The sequence below is a fragment of the Lissotriton helveticus genome, chromosome 11, assembly GCF_964261635.1.
Source record: "Lissotriton helveticus chromosome 11, aLisHel1.1, whole genome shotgun sequence".
Lineage (NCBI taxonomy): Eukaryota > Metazoa > Chordata > Amphibia > Caudata > Salamandridae > Lissotriton > Lissotriton helveticus.
Window position 1 is genome coordinate 789,641,582 of NC_136072.1, and position 23,668 is coordinate 789,665,249.

Genomic DNA, 23,668 nt, shown 5'->3' on the forward strand with positions numbered 1-23,668 from the left:
GGTGGATGAGCATAACCTCATCACCTTATTGTTCACATTTCCGCCAAGTCATCATTATGTTTGAAAAAATAAAGTCTCCATTCTCCTTAGTGGTGTTCTTCCGCTTTTGTCCTTTAAGCGGATATTCGGGATGATTTTCCCATGTTCACAATGCTGACATTCAAATTTGTTGGCACTCGTTCGGGTAGCCAGGCCACACTGTCCTTGACCCATTCTGCACAGGCACAGGCTGCTCGTGCTCTTCTCGAGTTCAGTCACGCATGAGTACTTCATCACAAACTTGGAGTCGCAGACAGCGTCCATTTTAAAATAGGCCGCATAGGCCATAATGGGAACTATTATAGAAACAAACACAAATAAACATTAATTTTCTAAATATAACCCTTCTGTTTACCTCCCCCTATTCTAAGGTAACCCAATTAGTTATTACCTAGCAATTCAGCAACACATAAGCATGGTTTGCTCACCATTCACCATAATTTATGCCACAATTAGACAGACATAAAGCATATCCATGCAAATTTTGGTTAGATTATGACAAATGCGCACAAATTAAACAAGACAACTTCACTTAATTAGTAGATTATGGTTTCCAACATAAGCTAATTAGTATCCCATGTGTGTTTGTGTGTGTGCATTCTATTCTATGTTGGTTAATTTCAAAACCACACGATTAATTTATGTTACTGTTATAGGGAAGTAACTTCCCGAGTGGTATATAAAAGTTTTTGTTTCCAACCTCTCTCCATCAGGGTAAATGGCAACCATACTATGGTATCTATGAGGATGAAGAACCATCCACGGAAAGCAAAAACATTACTTCGATGCCCAGCACTGAACAAGAGAGAGTATTGAGCTGGCTGGGTAGGAGGACACTATGAATACAGAATTTGTGTATCTCTATGATGACCTCATATATGTGCTCGCTGTGCATTTTTCTGAAGTGATTTGCATTTTTATAGCCTTAACCACCATTGTTATAGCATTGTAGTGTATTGTCTACCTGGACACACTTTGTGTGCCTCTGGAAAGGCCATTGATTGGACTGAAGGAAGCATCGTTTCATAGTGTCTTTTGTTTAGATGGTATTTGTGTGTGGTTAGTAGAGAATCTGTACACGGTTTACCTCTGAAATAATTTTGGTTAGTTAATGTGGCAATAAATTTAGTTTGAAGATATTTGTGTTGTTTTATGTCTATAGGTGATTGTGCATAGGGACTTTCTGTTTATCTGTCGATTGGTGGGATCAGTTATCCTTTGCATAGCTAGACCATAGCGCCTTTTGAACAAGAATCACAAGCCAGACCGTTGTCTACTCTTATGGTGCTATGGTGCTACCTTGTGTTTTTGAGCGTTTGTTATGTTTGAGTGTTTCTAGGTAGCTTGTAAACTATAGTTATCCTAACTGGATTTCAAATCTTTTCCCATAAGGGCTGAAACATATACGAAAATGTTAAAGGTAGTAGGATTATATTATTTGCAAATGCTGTTCAGGAAACTGCAATGCACAAACTAGCAATTGTTACCAGTATTACGTTTTACCCTCTATTTTCTCCCTGCATCTTGTCACTTTTTCGATCACAACATGACTTGTCTCTGTAAGTATCAAGGGGCAATATGATACTTTGTGCTCAAGAAGAACATATATAGGTGTGTCTATTCACAAATGTACATATACTTACTACTACACCGAAGCGTAACTTTACACTTTGTGTTATTCACCATTTCCAAGTGCAGCTTTAGACCTAGGTATAGACTTACATGCATCACCGTCTCAAATCAGGGGGTAAATCCTCCTACAACAGGATTTACAAGTGTAAAGTGTCTACTAGTAAATTTGCATACATGGGTGACGAACTCCAACAGCGAGGCAGAGATCTCCCTATGGGAATGTATAGGGAAATGTATTAAAGTGTATCATTCTTTAAAATAAATAAACTATTTTAATGTATTATAATAATGTTTTAAAACTCCCATCTCACTAACATTTTAGTTTTTATTCACTTTGTAGTAAATGTTGTTATATATTGAATCACTTTAAATTATTTTTATTTTTAATAAAAGTTTAATGTTTAATTATGTGAATTCATTTTTAAAATATTCAGTATGAATTATTATTTATAAAACACACATATACATATTTATCTTTATATATATATGCATATATATATATTTTTTTCAATGAAAACACAAAGGTTAAGTTGGAGTTATACATAAGCACGGTAGTAAGATATAATTTACGTTGTCTCACACCGCTGTCTGTTTAATAGCATTTTAAACTGAAAAAAGCACTGATTTTCATCAGTTATACGTAACTGACCTAAATATAACATGAACACATATATGTATGTGTGTGTATATATATATATATATATATATATATGGCAGCTTCAATCGTTCTCCCCTTCGCTCACAGACGATAACGCACTCACGGGGGTAAATGCAACGGGTGTTTAATTCAGCTACGGACAGACGGACAGACAAACAGACGCGTTTCGGACCAGGTGTCCTTCGTCAGTGTTTACATCCCAGTGCTTTCCTTGCACAATATATACAAACATCACTTCCTGTTAACGTAATGAAAGCAAAAAAGGACATTCCTCAAACAACAAATGTGGCGGCCATTTCTTAATGTTACAATTTGTTTAAGAAGTGCCTCAAACAGATTAATTCTGTGTTCTTGTCGGTGTGTCAAAACAAAATCTTGCCGTGTATCGGCCTTTCACCGACAATTTTAAACCACAATTATCGGTGATCATCATTCTACTCAAATCGATGCTTTGAGTTGTTACGGCCCATACTGCTTAGATACCTAACAAAAGAGTGTGCAGTTTCGATCAATCACATGGGATTAAATGTTGGTTTTTCATTTAGGTGATTCTAACCCCTAAATGGGAATTATATCCCTGTCGGTGAGAAGTAAGATGATCTTGCCGTGTATCGGCACCTCACCGACTAATGTGATGATAGTGGAAACTGCCACATTTTACCCTTTACACCCAAAACACCTTAAAGAACAAAATCAAATTCATAATCATAAACCTCTTAACTCGTATATATTGATCCATAATGGACCTCCAACTAGGGGTAATTGCAGACTACTCGTCAGTTATATCCGAGAGCGTCACTTCAGCCATATTATGAAAAGGGCTAATAATATGGAAAGGTGAGATGGAAGTACAAGAGAGGATAGAGTTTGATTTTGCAAAAATAGAAAAGGTGAAAAATGAGATCAAAGGGGAGAGAGGGATAAGTGGGAGAGAAAACGGAAAAAGGAAACAGAAAAAGGAAAAAGGAAAAAGATGAAAGAGAATATACACATAGGGATAGAGAGCGAGTAAGAGACACAGATCATTTATATACACATCTAATCATATACAGTTCCAAGGCTCATTTTTGAGATAAGTTCAAACTGCTGACAGATTCCAACGGTCGAGTCCCATTCCTGTTGATCACATCCATACGACATTACATGTTCAAAAACCAATGAAGTTATTATACAATTGCCTTATCTTCCCAAATGTACAGTCAGTTCTTCACCCATGTTCAGCCCGCCAGGCTGTTTTGTCTGTAAATCTATTATGTAGCGTGACTCCAGTCTGCGGAGACATAGAAGTCTATCTCCCCCTCTCGGGTTGGGTGACACATGGTCTAGGCCAAAGTATTGGAGTAACTGGCGGTTACTGTTGTGTTCCTGCGCGAAGTGCCGTGCTACGGGGTAGGATGCATCCTTGTTCATAATGGCCCGTTGATGTTCAAGCACTCGCATCTTAACGTTGTTGATTGTGCTTCCCACGTATTTGAGGCCGCAGGGACAAATCAAGCAGTATACCACATAAGATGTTGTGCATGTGATAAACTTCTTGATTTTCTTGGGTTGGGCTAGACCTGGAATCTGATAAGAGAGGACCCTTTTACTGTTCTCACATGCTCGGCACTTCCCACATGGGAAGAAGCCTGCCATGTCCTTAACCGTACTCCGTGCTGGAGTTTTGTTCGTGGCTAAATGGCTATAGACAATCATGTCTTTTAGTGATCTAGATTTGCGGAAAGTAATCAGGGGTCTCGCAGGTACATCACATCCAATAACAGGATCTGTACGCAGAATATGCCAGCTTTTTGTAATCATGCCTCTAAGAGCATTGGCTGCCTCTGAATAGGTAGTGATCATCCTGAATTTATTGTTTATTTCAGTTTCATCCTTCCTTTTCTGATCACAGTCTAGTAGTTATCTTCTAGGGATTCTGGCTACTTTTTCAAAGGTTCTATTCAAAAGTTCATGATCATACCCTCTCAGCAGAAACCTCTGTATGCTTTCATTGGCAGCTGACATAAAGTCGATATCACGTGAGCAATTCCTGCGTAATCTAAGTAGCTCACCATATGGTATACTCCGTATAAGACTAGGAGGGTGGCTGCTCTCGGCGTGAAGAATACTATTTCCTGCAGTAGATTTCCTATAAAGGGCAGTCTGTAGCTTATCATCACTCACAAATACTTTGAGATCTAGGTAATGTACCTGTTCCCTGTTGATATCCGCTGTAAATTTCAGATGTAAGTCATTGTTGTTAAGGTCCATAATGAAGTCACTGGCATCAGTGGAGGAGCCCCGCCACACTACGAACAAGTCGTCAATGTAACGACACCATTCCACAATATATCCTGCCCACTTTGCATTGTGCCCGACAAGGGCCACCTGCTCCTCCCACCAGCCCACGAAAAGGTTCGCGTAGCTGGGGGCGAAGCAGGTTCCCATCGCCGTCCCTGAGGTCTGTTTGTATAGTATGTCCTGAAATAGGAAGATATTATTCCGTAAACAGAATTCCAACATCTCCGTTAACATTAAACCATGTTCTTGATATTTGGCCGGTCTCTTGTCCAAGAAGTATTTTACGGCCTCAACTCCTCTATCGTGCTGTATGCACGTATAAAGGCTCGTGATGTCTAGGGTGATGAGCAGGTAAGAGGAATCCCATGTTATACGTTCGATCTTTTCAATGAAATGTTTGGTGTCTCTTACATACGACTTTAATTCCACTACAAATTTTGCCAGGAATGAGTCGATATAGATCGATAGATTTTCAGTTAGTCCTCCCTTGGACGAGACAATAGGTCTCCCGGGGGGGTTGACCAGGTCTTTGTGAACCTTCGGGAGTTGGTAAAAGGTTGGTATGGATGGTTCAGGATTCCGTAGAAACATGAACTCGTTCATGTCCAGCATTGATTTATTTCTCCATCTGATCAGCAGGTCATGGTATGATCGTCTGCTTTGTTCGTATTCCCCAGTTTTAGCGACAACGTAATTGCAACGATCTTCTAATTGTCGCAAGGATTCCTGGCAATATTGCTCTCTGGTCAACAAAACAATGTTCCCTCCCTTATCGGAAGGTTTTACGACAATTTTGTTGTTCTTTTGTAAGTTCTGCAGAACTGTTGTTTGTTCTTTAGTTAGATTCTTATTGTTTTTGTTGATTCTTATCTTTATGTTTGTCGGTGCTGGTTCTATATTTGATAAGATCCTGTACGACAGCATCTGAGAAGGAATCTATTACATCATAGGGCATTTGGGGATTAAATTGCGAGGGTGCCCGGAAATTTGTTGGTAATGATTCCTGTTGTATAGCAGCCGAGTACCCCTGAGTTTGCGTTTGTTCCGCTCTTAAGTCTTTCAACGTCTGAACAGCAATTAAATCTGTGACGGTCAGTGCGTCAGTGGGTTGCGTAGGCGTCTTTTTCTTTGTTTTACGAGAATCCATAATATTAGGCTTCATTTTATGGAATTTGTGTAGTTTCATTTTTCTCGTAAGTTTAAAAAGATCTATCCTCGTTTGAGTGCATTCCAACTTGTCTCTGGGGCAAAAGGTGAGGCCTAATTGTAAGGTCTTTTCTTCGACTTCTGTTAAATTTTGATCCGTTAGGTTGATGATGGTCAAGTTATCACTCGGATCTACCATCTGTTGTTCCTTTTCCGGGTATTGTAGCTCGACCCCTTGCCTTTGCCTCTTCCTCTTGCCCTGCCAGCCCCCTCGTCGGGTTTGTCGTCGTCCTGTGGTATATAAATAAATAATACCGGATCTAGGTTTGACTAGGCATAGCAATAACAGATAGCTCAATAAATAAGAGTCAAGATTCGAGGTAGTAGGAGTTTGCAGGTTTAATACAGCATAAAGGACAGGAACAGGACAACCTGCACAGGAATGGGATGGCAGCGCTGCCGGGGCTAGGATCAGAATCGGCGTAACATTTAATAACAGTGCACAAATATATATACTAAAACACTTACATTACAATGAATTACAGTAGGCGGAGCAGTGGGTGTGGTCAATAGCAGTCGCGAAAGATAAGGGTGAAAATGGGTGTAACAGGGGCGTATACATGGACATGTGATGTAAACGTAACAGAATATGTCATAAATGGGGCGGAAACATGGAGGGGGCTACCTAAGGAGCCGGGACCTCTAACCTAATGGTGCGCGCAAACTGACAATGACGTGTTACTAGGAGAAGCTGGGGGCTATGAACTCTGTGCTAGAAGCAGAGACTGAAGTCTGGAGAGTCAGGGCGACATGTACCTAAACCCTATCTAGTATCTGATGTTTAGAGAACATGTTGATATAAACTAAGAGTCAGGAGGGGAGAGGCTAACGGACTCTAAGACTGGAGCATGCATTATTCTACATGTAGTGCGTGATGAAGCATATTAAATGACCATTAAATGCAGTATTTCTCTTACATGGAGACGTAAAGGCTAGACAATGACGGAAACTATTGATGCGATTCAGTAGCTTAGGAATGCAGAGAAGGAGGGCTGGACTGATGACTAGAATCATAACATACTCTTGGCAGACTCAGAGGCAGAGCCAGGCTGAGCCGGGCACTGTGAGGCAGGAAGTAAGTGAAGGGTCGGGAACACAGGTGGGGGCTGTATCGCTCCTCAGCGAGGGCTCAGGAGACAGGAGCTGAATCTGGTGTCCGGGCCCTTTTGAGGCCTAGAAACGGGGACTTTACAATGAAATAACGTGCACACTGAGAAACGTGGCAACGTGACTTTACATAGGCCTAATACTCGTAGCTTTCACGAGAACTGGAAACTGGCATACTAGTAATGGACACAACTGTAATTGCGTCTTTAATCGAACACGGGGAATACATATGCATATTAATCATGCACACATAACATATGATGGAGGACGCGTAGGGACACAGAACATGGCAAAATTTACTTTTCCACATTCCCTCCTTGTCACTACGTTTCCATCAGGAAACATCAATATTCATGATACCATCTATCATTTCATACAGTATCATTTGCTCGTCTTGAAGTTTCTTGGAACGGGATTTAGGACGGGACTTGGGACTAGGAATACAAGAGGTAGCACAAATGCCGCAAATCGCAGGGCCACATTGTATACAGAGGCAGCAGCTGAATATGATCGCTACTGCAATACCTAGAAAGGACATTACTTTCCATCCCCAGGCGGAAATTATATTCCAGAACCAACCGGACCATGTCCAGGTGCCTGGATCTTGGTGTAACAGATGGGCAATTTTATGGAGTCTGGTTATAGCTGAATAAACAGACGGCGCGTTATTTGGAATGAAAATGCAGCAACTAGATCCGATGACTCTACAGGCCCCGCCCCTATCGGCCAGTATGACGTCAAGGACGAGACGATTCTGGAGCACGACAAATCTCATAGCAGATTGCTCTTCGGTTAAATTACCTAGGGCAGAGGCAGTCTCATTCACTACTGCTTCAAGGGTTCTGGTTAACCTACGGATTAGCTTACTGTTCTGGATAGGTCCTATAAAGAAGAAGAAACCTCTATTGAAATCTGTATATTGTTCTAGAGCAGTTTCAGTATAATCGACAATCGGGGACTCCCTTCTATGTCTAACGTGTACTAGATGTGTGTTTCTATGATAGTCAGATGGGGCTAGGAAAACTGGTGGCAGTAGGAAGGCAATGTAACAGGTTCCCTCCCAATCGAGGGGCAGACGAACATATGCGGTTTGACCACAAATAAAATAAGAATGACGTGAAGCTTTGAAAATAGATTTCCCACTGTCACTATACTTGACAATAGTAGTACAATCACTATGTCCTACATGTACGGAACCATTATTTCGGACACATAATTCGCCTTTAACTGGTAGTACTGACATAGCAGGTAAGTCTGGAGTAGTATCAGACTGAACATTCAGGACCATGAAATTCGAAGAATAATTACCCAAGTTGTAAACTTCATTTTCTAGATCTAACCCTGTTCTGTGGGGAAGACCTTGCTTGTCTGGGAAACATGTACTGTTAAGAAAAGACATATCTGTTGAGGATGACGTTAACGTGGACCATGCTCCACACGAACCATGATGTGAAAATGGATAAGGAAAGAGTGGCAGAACTCCCTTCGGTGTCTGGAAAGGGGGGAGTCGACCACACACCCAACAATTAGTGGCATTGCTGGTCTGGTGTGAATAATGTAACATGCGGACAAAAGAATTATTACGCATAGCAAGACGATATGAGAGTTCATGAGGAGGCAGATCACTAAACGTGTGCTCTACTGTAACATTGGCAGACTTATTTACATGAGAAACTGGAAAATACAAATAAAATGCATAACTGGTGCAGGAAATCATAATGCTGAAATATAGCAGAAAACATAAAATAATAGTGCAACTTCTAGAGTTCTCACTAACTCTCTCTCTGTGGGGGTCTATTTTATACATGTAGGAAACCGGTCTAACCGTTTCACCTAGGGGAGGACTTAGACAATCAAACTGGCTGACTTATTTTACTAGACCTTAACTTTTTCTTATACTCCTGTTGCGGAGTTGTCTCTAACAGGGAAGGGTTCGTAGCAATGTCTTTTGCGGGACAGTCCTTAAGAATAGTACTTTGGCAGTCTTTTAAATGCTCGCAAAATGTTCTTTGAAACTGGCTTCAATCCATAAAATTTTTTGATGTGCGAAAGATGCACCCAGCCTTTTCGTCCCTCCAACTTCACGGCTGTACGGGTGGCCAAGAGGACCTGTCGGGGCTCCTTCCAGCGAGGCTCCAGCGGACTTGAACGATCAAAATTTCGCACTAGGACCATGGATCCAGGAACGATTTCATGCGGTGCCACCTCGGTATTGTCTGGAAATGCGGCAGCAACCTGTGAACGACAAGAGTTGAGGGCAGACATCAAGGAAGCTAGGTAATCTGTCAGCATATTACTTGAAACATCGGTAATACTTCGAGGTCTAGGTGTACCCCACATGTTAGGGGGGCGGCCGAATACGACTTCATACGGGGACAGACCTGATCTGGAATGTGCGACCATGCGCATGTAAAATAAGGCAACTGGCAGAGCTACTAGCCAGTCTACACCTTTCTCTTGACATACTTTTGCAATGCGGATTTTCAAAGTCTGGTTATGTCTCTCTACGAGACCGGCTGCTTCTGGATGGCGTACACAATGAAACTTCCACTGGTACCCTAACAACAGGGAAATATGTTTCATAAGCTCAGATGAGAATGGCTGGCCGTTATCTGAATATACGACTCTTGGGAGTCCGTAGCGGGGGAAGAATTCACGAACCAACTGCTTGGCAGTGGTCGTGGCTGTGTAATCTGGGACTGGATATGCTTCTGTCCACCTGGACAAAGCGCATACCACTACAAGGACATACTTGAAACCTCGACATCGCTCCATCTGAATATAATCCATCTGGAGGACTTCAAAAGGGTGGTCAGGGGGCTGGAATCCACCTTGTTCCACCGGGACACTTTTACCTGGATTAAACTGGCAACATATCATACAGGTACGGACTTTCTGCTTGGCTGCAGCTCGTAAATGCTTGTTGAACCAAATGTTCTGGATACTGTCTAACATAGCTTTTTCTCCTAAATGTGCTGGACTATGTGCGGTATTGATAATGACTTGAACCATAGAGTCGGGGAGAAACCATGTGGCTTTACCCTTCGTTACCCATCCCTGGTCTGTCTGGACCCCTCCTTGTTCGGACCATTTCTTGATTTCTTCGGGAGTAGCATGTAACTGGATATCTATGACATCTTGAGTAGGGTCCTTAACTGTCAAACAGGTAGTCAGATCTGGAGTGTATGTCGGTGTCTTATTAACTGGAATGTCTGGTGTCTGTGCTGTAAGCTTGGCTGTGCGATCTGCTAGATCATTACCTTGAGAAATAATGTCGCTAACTTTCGTATGTGCTTTGCATTTCATGATAGCAATAGATGTCGGTAAGTGTATGGCATCTAACAGAGCTTGAATAAGGAGACCATGCTGAATCTTGAGTCCATGAGAAGTCATGAAACCTCTCTCCTGCCAGAGCACTCCAAAGTCGTGTACAACTCCGAATGCGTAGCGTGAATCTGTGTAAACATTAACTTTCAGGTTCTTAGCGTGTATGCAGGCTTGTGTCAGAGCAACTAGCTCTGCTGCTTGAGCAGACAGGGTGTCAATACGGTGTGTTTCTATAACTTCAGTGTCAGTAGTCACTGCATACGCGGCTACTAGTTCTCCTGCATTTGTTCTCATACATGAACCATCCACATAAAGTGTCAGGTCGGGATCTGGTAATGGAATATCTGTCAGATCTTGTCTTGGCTTAGTCATAATATTAACTACTTCCACACAGTCGTGTGTGGCAGGATTCGAATTAACTGACGGTAACAGTGTAGCAGGATTTAGAACGTTGCAGCGTCTGATTTCTATGTGTGGCTGGAACAGTGTCAGTTCATAACCTGTTAAACGTGCAATTGTCAAGTGCTGAGTCTGTGTTCGGTTTAAAAGAACTTCCACGGAGTGTGGGACTTGTACTGTCAAGGAATGTCCTAATACTATGGAATCACTTTGTCTGATAGCTAGTGCTGTGGCTGCAACTGACTTGAGGCACGCAGGCAGAGCCTGGGCTACTGGATCTAATGTGCTCGAAAAATAAGCACAAGGCTTGTATTGTCCGGCTTGATCTTGTGTGAGAACAGATAATGCTGTACCTTCGCGTTCAGTGACAAAAAGTGTAAAAGGCTTACTGTAGTTCGGTGTAGCTAGAACTGGAGCTTGGCATAGAGCTTTCTTTAACTCATTAAAACTAAGTGTATGTTCAGATGTCCAAGGGAGGACAGTCGATACGGCTGCCTCCTGTGTCGTTAACTGTATCAATGGCTTGGCTAGAAATGCATACTGAGGAATCCATTGTCTGCAATAAGAAGTAAGGCCGATAAAAGCACGTACCTCCTTCTGTGTCTTGGGCTGAGGAAGACTCGCTATTAACTGGATACGGTCTGGTGTCAACTGCCTACCCCACTTGGACAGTAAGTGGCCTAAGTAGATCACTTGCTGGACACAGAATTGAAGCTTAGAAGGGGACACCTTGTGCCCCATCTCGGCTAGGAAATACAAGACTGTAAGGGATGCTCGCTCGCAAGCACGTTCAGAACGGGCTGTGATCAGTAGATCATCGACATACTGGAGCAGGGCAGTGTCAGTTGGCATGTGAATATTGTCTAGTTGTCTCTTAAGTGCTTGACTGTAAATACTAGGACTTTCTGTGAAACCTTGAGGAGCGCGTGTGAACATATAGCTCCTTCCATTTAAACAAAATCCGAAAAGAAACTGGCTGTCTGGATGAATGGGGACACTGAAAAATGCGTTCTTGAGGTCTATGACTGAAAAAAATGAGGCTTCAGAATCAATGGCTGTCAATAGGGAAGAGATATCTGGGACAACTGGGTACTGGGGAATAATACATTTGTTAAGTTCCCGAAGGTCAATCACTAATCGATATACTGGGGGTGCATTTGGATCAGTACGTTTTATGACTGGAATGATCGGAGAATTACATACATTGGAGTCAGTTTCTACAACTACTCCTTGAGCCATGAGCTCGTCAATAATTTTGGATAAGGCTGCTACAGCCTCAGGTGGCAATCTGTACTGTCTGATTCGTGGTAACACTACACCTGGTTTGAGAGTCACACGATGGGGTGTGATTTGCATATAACCAACATCAGTTGGACCTTGCGCCCATAGATGCTGCGGAACATTAGACAATCTCGGATCAAAATCTCGTAATACATAGTGACCCTTGAAGTCACGTAGGAACAATCGTATTCCCTCGGGGGAGCAGCAAATAACTGCACCTAATTCTTTCAGTGTTTTAATGCCTAATAAATTTTCTGGACATGACTTTGTAAGTAACAGATCAGTAGTGCGGGACAACGGACCTACTTCTAGAGTAACCGGCTTAGATATCTCGTTTACAATAGGCTTTCCTGAAAATCCAAGGGAAACATTTCTAGAGCCTGAGAGCGGAGCCCCTGGAACTTCGGCGTGACTAATGGTGGTCCTACTTGCCCCTGTATCAATCAAAAACTTTCTGTCCTTCCCTAATACTTGACTATGAACATAGGGACCCTCTTGATCTACAGGTATCTCGATGAGAGGCAAGCCTACCTCCCTCTCTAGGCTGTTTCATGAATATGGCTGATACTCTGGATACTCGGACTGTGCATACTGGTACATTTGCTGTGTAACATGCTGTGTTGCAGCAATAGGCTGCGGTGCTGTAGCTGTCTGTTGTGCATTCTGTGGCTGAGAAGTCTGTGAAACTTGTTCTTGTCTAGGCGGACGTGGTCTTTCTTTAGTCTTACCGGTAGCTATATTGTGTTTCAGAACTGCACACTCGTTTATAAAATGACCTGGCTGTTTACAATAATTGCAGGTCCCTTTAACGGGAACTGCAGGATGACTGGCTTGATTCGTACCCCTCTTCTGACTGTCTTGTGGAATAGATTGTGCAACCAGCACTTTCATTTTCGTGTCTTTCATACGTTTTCTTTCATGATCTTGTTCTTCTCTGATTCTATTCTGGTGGTATTGGAGCATCTGCAACATCTGGGACGGGGTATTAGCTTGCCAGGTACTTTCGACTTTCAAAACTCGATTCTTAACTTGTGGACTTGAATTCTCGACTAATTTAGTAACAAAAAGATGAGGGTATGACTCGCTACTCGTCTTGAGGCCACTGTTTATACTAAAACATTTCTCGAATCTAGAATAAAAATCACTAGTGTCTTCATCTTGTTTCTGTTTACAGGCTGAGATTGCATCCCAGTCTTCCTTTTTAGTTACTAATAATCTTGGCAAAACTTGTATTAACAGTTCTGGTAATTCTTTACATTTTTCTCCTAGACCGGTACCTGGTACTCGTATCTTATCTTCAGCTTCTAGAACTGCCCAATCGATCTTTTTCTCTCCCACCTCCCAATCTTTTTCCTTGAGTTTTTCATATACCCCTGCGGGCAATAAGACTTTTAACATTTTAATTATATCTGGATACGTGTATTCTCCCATACGGAGCATGTCTTTTAATTCTCGGTGGAACCCTGCTGGATCTTTATCATGACAGGGAATTAACTTTTTCATCTCTAAGAGTTCCATCTTTGTAATCGGGGTGTAAACAAACACTCGTTGCATTTCACCATCTGTTGTCCTGACTGGGTGTACTTCTCGTAACGGATTCTGTCTGTCTATGTAAAAGGGTTTACTTTCTGGAGGTGAGACATGAACAAAATGCGGGTTCAAAAACGTTCCATATTTGTGGCGCTGTTCTAGAATGACACTAATTAAATCGGTACCTAAACCTTTCCATTTATACTGGAGTAACTCGTTCAGGACATCATGTAACGGACCTGGATCAGAATGTTGACCCTCATACAAAGTAATGAGGTGCTGAATCATATACATACCCACCAGTCGTTGCTCGGCTGGGGGCAATTTCAGAAACATTTGTGCCACTATTTCGTCTGGAAAAGTGGTAGAATCAGTAATCCATCGGATTGCTGATCGAGCTAGTTCTTGTTCATGCATAGTGCTTAACTCACTATAACCGATTCGTGACTTCAGAATGTGATCGGTAGCTTGAAATACTTGTTCTAGAGAACCTTGTTCTGGTGCTGGATGGTGGAAAGTTGGCTTGTGTTCTAGGCGTAAATGGAGATCTGGAAATCTAGATTTTCCTACATACGCTATTCTGGCGGAATTCTCGTCCTCTACCTCTTCAGTAGAAGAGTCATTTTCTTTCTCGCTTACTTGTGCTGCTTTACGTTGTTCGTGTAACTTTATTATTTCTTTACGGATTTTCTTGTACATACTCTCTATACTACTGATAGTCTTGTGTTTACCCTCGGCTATATTATCACTCCACCTTGTCAGGATTTTCATTTCGGCCTGATCTTTAGTCGGGGAATCTTGTTCTCTTATTAGACAATTAATCAAGAACTTTAATAACATGAGCTGGATCTCAACTTTCCTTTGAGACATGACGTCACTAATACTTTCTGGATCATCCCCTGTACGGATGAAACGATATATTCTGTCTAGATCTTCTTTCATATCTGGTAGGGTGACTAGATACTCGGTCACCTTTCTTACGCGTAATGAATATAAAACCATATTATCCTCGCCTGGGACTGGGTCATAGCCACATTCGGTAAGGGCTTTTCTTATTTCTGCAACAGACTGATGTCTGGGCGTACGCTGTGACGCTTGTGCATGTAATTCGACTAACGTTAAACGCTTGTGTGGCGGCGGGGTTCCTGGAGGACCCCCCCCTGCGGCCCCTAAACTAGAATCGTCAACTGATGCTCTTCGTCCTGGCAGAGTGGGAAATGGAAATGCAGGCTGGACTTGTATGGCGGGCTGGACCGGGGGTACCGTAACAGGTACTCCGGTGTCTGGAGGAGCAGGAATTGCCTGATTTACAGGGACCGGCGGAACAGGATTTGCATATTCCGGGACTGTGTCGTCCAAATAGGACGAGATGAAAATATCAGCTGCGGTCGGTTTGTGACGTAGCTTAGTCGGAACTAATGGTGGCGGAAAATTACTGGATGCCTCCGGGGTCGCTTTTGGCAAGCCCTCGGCAAGAAGAGGATACATACCCTTGATGAGGGCATGCCTCTGTCTGTCTGACTGTTCTGTTTTAACTCGTTCACCTATCTCGATTAGTTCCCTTTCTTGGGCTCGTTCCAAAGATTCTCTACTTAGTTCTGACTTTCTGATTTCTTTTTCGGTTCTTTTATGAGATTCTTTGCGCCATAACTCGATGGCATCTTTCTGTGACTGTCTGGCTTTCTTTTTCCATAATGCTTCTTCTACTCGCATGATGCACTCGGCATCCCATGTACCCGATACGGGCCATCTATACTTTTCTTCTAACTGTTTGGTATACTCTACCCATAAATCTAGATATAATATGGCACTTATGCCATGCTTCTGATACATAAAATGACCTGGACTGTCCCTAGGCGGGACAGGAACTGCTGCTTCTAGCAGACCTTTTCTGGTTTTTAGCTGACGTAATTTCGAGAATAAGGGCATGACTGAACTGTAATCTAGACACAATACAATACACAATGAACACGATAATTACTTCACATTCATACCACGACATTAAAATACATGAAGAACATTGTGAATAATAGTTCGAACAGAATACCACCTGGAATACGGAAAACAGAATACATGAATTTTCTCGAGAACAGAACTGACTAGAACAGGAACTAGATGCACTGCTGAAACAGTACGAAACTTACCGGTCTCATAAAGAGACACGTCAGGACCCGCATCCACCGAAGTGGACACTTCGTTTGTGGGTCTGTGTACCACCAACCCACGGACCAGAGTCAATTAGATTGACCCTGTCTAGATACTACCCCAGCAATGGTACTCACCGGGCAGCAAGAACGGAAGGACTCGGACTGGACTGGACTGCTTCGACGCCGGACGGACGAACTTCGGACTTCTGTTACGGGTGGGCCTCCGGATACCTCGGACCTTGGACTCTCGGCTTGGGCTCTGGTCGGGACTCGCCGCGTTCCTCCACCGCCTCGTCTGGATGCTGGACCGCCACCTCCGTCTCCTCCGTGGGCCTGAGGGATACTTGAAGCAGAAATATCTGCACGTGCACGGTATGGTTCCGTCACGGCTGCAGAGGGTCAGGGGGCCGGCGTGGCTTCACCGGCGCGTGGGGAAAGGGCAAGTCCCTATTCGGGCGCCATTATGTGGTATATAAATAAATAATACCGGATCTAGGTTTGACTAGGCATAGCAATAACAGATAGCTCAATAAATAAGAGTCAAGATTCGAGGTAGTAGGAGTTTGCAGGTTTAATACAGCATAAAGGACAGGAACAGGACAACCTGCACAGGAATGGGATGGCAGCGCTGCCGGGGCTAGGATCAGAATCGGCGTAACATTTAATAACAGTGCACAAATATATATACTAAAACAGTTACATTACAATGAATTACAGTAGGCGGAGCAGTGGGTGTGGTCAATAGCAGTCGCGAAAGATAAGGGTGAAAATGGGTGTAACAGGGGCGTATACATGGACATGTGATGTAAACGTAACAGAATATGTCATAAATGGGGCGGAAACATGGAGGGGGCTACCTAAGGAGCCGGGACCTCTAACCTAATGGTGCGCGCAAACTGACAATGACGTGTTACTAGGAGAAGCTGGGGGCTATGAACTCTGTGCTAGGAGCAGAGACTGAAGTCTGGAGAGTCAGGGCGACATGTACCTAAACCCTATCTAGTATCTGATGTTTAGAGAACATGTTGATATAAACTAAGAGTCAGGAGGGGAGAGGCTAACGGACTCTAAGACTGGAGCATGCATTATTCTACATGTAGTGCGTGATGAAGCATATTAAATGACCATTAAATGCAGTATTTCTCTTACATGGAGACGTAAAGGCTAGACAATGACGGAAACTATTGATGCGATTCAGTAGCTTAGGAATGCAGAGAAGGAGGGCTGGACTGATGACTAGAATCATAACATACTCTTGGCAGACTCAGAGGCAGAGCCAGGCTGAGCCGGGCACTGTGAGGCAGGAAGTAAGTGAAGGGTCGGGAACACAGGTGGGGGCTGTATCGCTCCTCAGCGAGGGCTCAGGAGACAGGAGCTGAATCTGGTGTCCGGGCCCTTTTGAGGCCTAGAAACGGGGACTTTACAATGAAATAACGTGCACACTGAGAAACGTGGCAACGTGACTTTACATAGGCCTAATACTCGTAGCTTTCACGAGAACTGGAAACTGGCATACTAGTAATGGACACAACTGTAATTGCGTCTTTAATCGAACACGGGGAATACATATGCATATTAATCATGCACACATAACATATGATGGAGGACGCGTAGGGACACAGAACATGGCAAAATTTACTTTTCCACAGTCCTCCGGGGGTTTGGTTTTCCTCCCCTGAGCCAAGTTGTTCGGATTAGATCGAATTCCGAATGAAAAGGGCTCTTCCGTGTTTCATTCTTATCCTTATTCCTTTTGGAGGATCCTTCGTCCCCAGATCGTTCTTCATCTGTGACGCTAGATTCAGATGTTGCCAACTCCACCACTGGCCCTGCCATTTGTTTCTTTTTCAGTGCCGCTCTAGGACCATCAAACTTTTTGGAAAATGTTAATACCCTACCAAGGGCATAATCCTGTTCGTCGCGTTCGAACTTCTCTTGTTTCCTGGACCTATATATGCACCAAGGCCGTCTCACACTCGAAGCCGGACAGCAATCACGGACACAAAATCTGCTGCAGTAAACCTCCGTTTATTTCATTCGGTCTAATGGCAAGTAGCACTCTATATATATATATATATATATATAAATGTATATCCATGTATTCACCAGTTATATGTAACTGACCTAATTATAACAGGAACGTATATATATATATATATATATATATATATATATATATATATATATATATATATATATATATATATATATATATTATATATATATATATTTATATATATATATATATATATTTATATTTATATATACATTTTTAATACAAATTGCGCTGCACATAGAATTTCGTTTCTCTTAATTTATTGGCACAGATCCTAAGTCTAACACACCAACGCGTTTCGGCCTGGCGACCTTTCTCATGGTAAGTGGCACTACTTTTACCATCTGTATTTAAAGCAGTCACATGACATTACATTCTCCCATAGAATTCTGGGAGTTGTAGTTTTGATATTATGAACGTACAAAGCACCTTTGTGATAGATTCTGGGAGTTGTAGTTTTGATATTATGAACTTACAAAGCACCTTTGTGATAGATTTTTGTAATACTATGTCTTACCCATAATGGGTTGCACATAACTGAGATGCCATTGGTATTTATACATAATAGTTGTGCAGTATATGTTTCATATTTTATGCTTCACAATTGCGTGTTGATTTTAGAGTTTGTTAAGATCAGGGGTATAGTACCCAAGTATTTTACACTAACAATTTACACAGTCATGTTTGGACACACCAATGTGTTGTATATGCCACCTATAAGCATGGTGTTCCCTCATTTTTTGTTTTCGTTACCAGATTTTGTGGCCAATGCCAGTTTATGTAATTAGTTCTCATCAGTCTGCTTGTTCATATTCACAAGTGGACATAAAGTTCTTCATCCAAATTAATCCCTCTCGAGTGTTTGGTCCTCATGCGGATAATGTATTTGGATTCTAATTGTCTCTGTTTCTTTTTACGGTCTCCCATTCTTTCATTTGGTTCAACAGTATCGATGGCAAAGAAACTTATTTTGCGCCAATCACCACCTTGGCACTTTAGGATGTGTTTCACCGTTGCGTATGATAGGTCTTTGTTTTTCACTGCTCTTATATGCTCTAAGATAAGTTTTTTCAGCATACAGATTGTGCTGCCTATGTACATCATTTCACAATTGCATTGTATCACATACACCACATACTGGGGGGTGCGGGTTATTTTTGAGTTGATTTGGATCAGCCTTCCTTCTGGATCTTTTATGCATTTTTTGTTCATCCCGATTTTACAGACTTTGCAGCTGTTGCACTTGTTGAAGCCCACTTTTTGTTTCTCAAGTCAATTCAATGTTGTTTTCTTTTTAGATTGGAAATGACTCTTTACTAGTGAGTCTTGGATAGATGGTATTTTCTTAAAAGTTATTTTTGGTTCTGGACTGATTATATCCCTCAAGTCATGATCTTGTTGTAGGGATACTTCTTATCAGCGGCTTCGGATGGAAGCTTTCGGCATGTAAAATTCTGTTTGTGGCCGTCTTTTTTCTGTATAATGTAGTTTGGATCTTTCCGTTGTCAATATATACTGAGATGTCTAAAAAGTCTATTTTTGGGCGACTCTTGGTGCAAGTAAAAGACAGACCAATCTCATTGTTGTTTAGCGTGTTGAAGTACTCCGTGAATTCCTGTTTAGTGCCGTTCCAAATCAGGAACAGATCATCAATGTATCGCGACCATAACATTATTATTTTCTCTAATGCATGTTGTTTTGTGGTCCCCAAGCTATCTCCTTCTCCCACCATCCCATAGTGAGGTTGGCATAATTGGGGGAAAAGGAGATGCCCATGGCACAGCCGCACTGTTGGTGATAGATATCATGATTGAAAAAGAAGATGTTATTATTTAGACATATCTGTATCATGGTCAGTAACATTGCCGAGTGTTCTAGTTTGTTGATGTTCCTTTGTTTCAGGAAGTATGCACAGGCATTTAGTCCAATTCTGTGCTCAATGGAGGTGTAGAGAGAGACTACATCAATCGTGATCATCAGGTGTGCTGGATTCCAAGCTATATCCGCTAATGTTCTGAGATAGTCTCCTGTATCTTGGATGTATGAATTTAGATTCTTTACCATTGGGGCGAGACAATGATCAACAAATGATGAAATATTCTCATATAGGGAATCACATGACGTTACGATTGGTCTGCCAGGTGGATTGATTATTGTTTTGTGCACCTTTGGCAGAAAATAAATCGTGAGGATTGTCGGATTCTCTTTGAAAAGAAATTTGTATTCATTTTCATCCAATAGGTTATGGTTATACCAGTTATCTAGATGTTTTTTGATTTCCTGGATCATTTTATTGATTGGATTTGCGGCAAGTTTTTTATATTTCTCCATGTCATTTAACTGTCGTTGTGCTTCATTAATGTAGTCACTGGTATTTAGTATAACAATATTTCCCCCCTGTCCGCTTGTTTTATTGTTATGGCCTGATTATTGGCCAAGCTTTGAATGGCCTGATTTTCTTATATATACAAAACGACCCTTTCCCCTCTGAAACGGACAAGGGGACGCAGCAAGAGCTTAGTCAATTCAGTTTTAATAAATCAACGGCATGACGCGTTTCGACAAGAGTGTCTTTCTCAAATGCCTAAAAACTGGAGCTTCACATTGCTTTGAATTTAAAAGTATTTTTCGTGCTCACATTGGAGGAAGCACACCTGACCAAAATCCACCAACAAACGCATTTGCAGCTCGTCTTCCCAAAACTTTAACTCCCATCATGCATCCTATATACTGGCAGGAAGAATGTCTTTTCTTTTAGCCCCATATATATATATTTTCTTTTCAAGTCCAAAATGAAAGAGCAGCACTCCGTAGCCTGTCTTTTCTTAACTATTTTTTTTATGTCAAGTGGCAAGTAAAATGAAGTCACCATTACATTTCGACTGATTCTGGTCTTCTTCATGGCATTCATGGCAAGTCAAACGGGCCCACTATGGGACAGCCCTCCCACCGTGGAATTAATAGAAAGAAATTAAGCAACTCCCAATATACAGGAGGATTGGTTCATGAACAATGATACATTTATTTTTTAAATAAAACCCTAATGCTCATTGAAATCTATCATGAATAAATGGACATAAGAAAATGTATTTTTTTTTGGGAGAAAAAAGTTTATTTTAATTTAACTCTGTTGAAAAGAAGATGATGTTGTGTGTAAAGCATGGGAACTACGTCTTCCACCATGCTCTATTTATTTTTGCATAATTTTGGAAAATGTTTGAGAAACATCATTGTAATGCATGGGTACTAAATTTCTATAATGCTGTGAGTCACTAAGGTTGATATAAACAGTAAAAGGGAGAAAGGACTAGCCATGAAGGACGTGAACAAGACCGTGATTGGTCAAAAAGCATTGGCGGTTTCTTTTTATTTGCCGTTTTCATATAAAGGTAATAAAGATTTAGAAAAAGACACAAATGGGAGAGTTGATTGTTCATTTTCGACTAGAAACTTTAAGAGTAGAGCCCGACCTTAGGGCAAGCATGCCGGAATCTGGGCCAAAATATCTGCATATCTTCATCTATTTATGTGTGTGTATGTGTGTGTATATATATATATATATATATATATATATATTTATTTATTTCGATCAAATATATGATCATTTACATCATAAAAATCAAAACACATCATATGAATAAAACAGTTAAGATTACAGTACAATACATCAAAGACCAAATATATGACATTTAATCCATATAACTCACACAAAGGTAAAACAATGCTACAAAGTCGGGCCCTGGAGCAGGTTAGGGCATTTGACTACCTAGGTGTACGTATCAGTGATAAGCTGACTTGGGCTCCACAAATTGAAAAAAGCACCTTGGCCCTCCAACATGCCGATTGTGCTACAGTGCGAAGGGCTAGAGCTTCCCCGTTCCGGCCAATCTCCCCCATTTTAGAACTCCACAGGGCAAAAGGCTTAGGTGCAGCCCTTTATGGGGCGGAGCTATGGGGGCTGGAAAATTTGAAAGATATGGACCTCGCTGAAAATAAATTCATTAGGGCAACACTGAACCTGCCTGTAAACACTCCCCTCCTGCCACTTAGACTCGATCTTGGCCTTAGACCTATCAGCCATTTTGCTATTCTTAGGGCACTTCTGTTTTGGGTAAGGATTTGGACTGGTGACCCAATTAATTGCTATGCAAAGCTAATCAGGTCGCATTAAATGGCTCTATATGATTAAGGATTGGTTCTTAAGGCTAGAATTGGGGCCCTTATGGGAGGACCCAGGGTCCATTGGAAAATCAATGGCTCCTCTACTTAAAAAAAGGTTCTGGAAGTTTATAGATTGTCAAAGTATAGAAAGTTGCACGCATGGTATTTTAACCTCTAGTTTTCTTGATTTTAAAGGATGTGTTGATTTTGAGCCATTTATGGATGTCATTGAACCACTCCAGGCAAGAGCCTTATATATACAATTTAGGTATGGTTCATTGCCTCTAAATTCAAGAAGAAGTACCTGGGAAAATGCATCCATATTGCCAGTATGTCCCACCTGTCTAGCTTCCCCGGAGACCCTTATACATTTTCTATTTTTTTGCCCGTCCTATGTTGATCATCGGAAAAAGTGGATTTTGCCTGTATGCCGCTCTTTAAGCTTCACACGGCCAAATGATGCACTAAGAATCTTTTTGTCTGACACTACTAGTTGGTTGGTTTTTGCTATCTCAAGATACCTTTTGTTTGCTTGTTAGAAAAGATCCAAACTAACCAAAAATGCATCCGTGATTAACCTACAACTATGAGTAACAAATGATCTCTATTAAATTGCCCTATGAATTGTTTTTAATATGGCAACATATTCACTGTTTTTAAAAAACCTATAATGCTGCTATCTATGTTACGGGATGTTTCAAACCAATTCTATTTTAAAATGATGTATTGTACTGTAATCTTAAATATATATATATATATATATATATATATATATATATATATATATATATATATATATATATATATATATATATATATATATACATATATATATATATATATATATATATATATATATATATAATTCACCAGTTATAGTTATCTCAAGCAACTATAACTCATGTCCTAAGGTATTATAACTTGCACCCCCCATGCACAGTTTTCTCATCAATAGTTTAATTGCAAATGTTGCAGTGATATTATCAGTGATCTTATAGAAGATGTCATGAGTGATGTAATATGTGGGGTAATTAGCAGTGGATGGCGAGGGTGCAAGTTATAGGTACCTTAGGGCACGAGTCATTAGATACATGAGATAACTCAAACTGGTGAATTTCTGTGTTTTTTTATTTAAAAAAAGTTATGTTGTTACTGAACATTTTACCTAACTATAACGTTCCTAGAACCTTTGTTTTTTTGTGTGAATTTCTAGGGTTTTTATTAACGGAAAGTAATAATTTATTACCAGACATAAATCCAACCTCCCCACAGGCATCTTTGCAACTGAGCATAGGGAGACTGGCCACAAGGCCTTGCTTGTGTTCAGGTCCTGTGGCTAACACCCCCAAAGGCAGCCAACCCCATGCTGCTCAAGGTCTTCAGCTGCGCGTGGGTGTTGGCCACAGAGCCTGGCCGCCAACCCAACACGGCTTACACCTTTCGGCCAATCCCCCAAAGGTAGCCAACCCCACATTTTAAAACATTTTTACACACCATATGAATTATAACTCGTCCTTTCAACATGCAGTGGTTATACTATTTTATATAGCATTATCTCTGATAGGCTAGTTTGCAAATTTTTTTTTACACTTATTAAAGCTTTAATGACACTATGTATAACAATTATCTGCATGTAGATTGGTGAGATAGTTCAAGTGGTGTGGAACGATGTTTGTAAGCACTGTATGGTGAGGTTTTAAATGTATACTTTTGTTTGGGCATGGTAGAGAGGAAATGTGTAGTTATAACTTTAACTGTGCAATATGTAATGTTTGTTTATTTCAAATTTGGTTTTTGTAGTTATAATAAATAATGCATTCCTAACTATAACTAAGCTTTAACCTT

At 41.2% G+C, this 23,668-nt stretch overlaps 1 long non-coding RNA gene across 1 annotated transcript in view; it reads left to right on the top strand.

Annotated features, from left to right (window-relative positions):
* The first annotated feature begins 750 nt into the window (after nt 1–750).
* LOC144791174 (uncharacterized) overlaps nt 751–23,668 on the top strand; it is a 217,669-nt gene continuing 194,751 nt past the window's right edge. The window contains exon 1 of the long non-coding RNA XR_013602320.1: nt 751–864. This is a non-coding gene — a long non-coding RNA (uncharacterized LOC144791174). The remainder of the gene's footprint in view (nt 865–23,668) is intronic.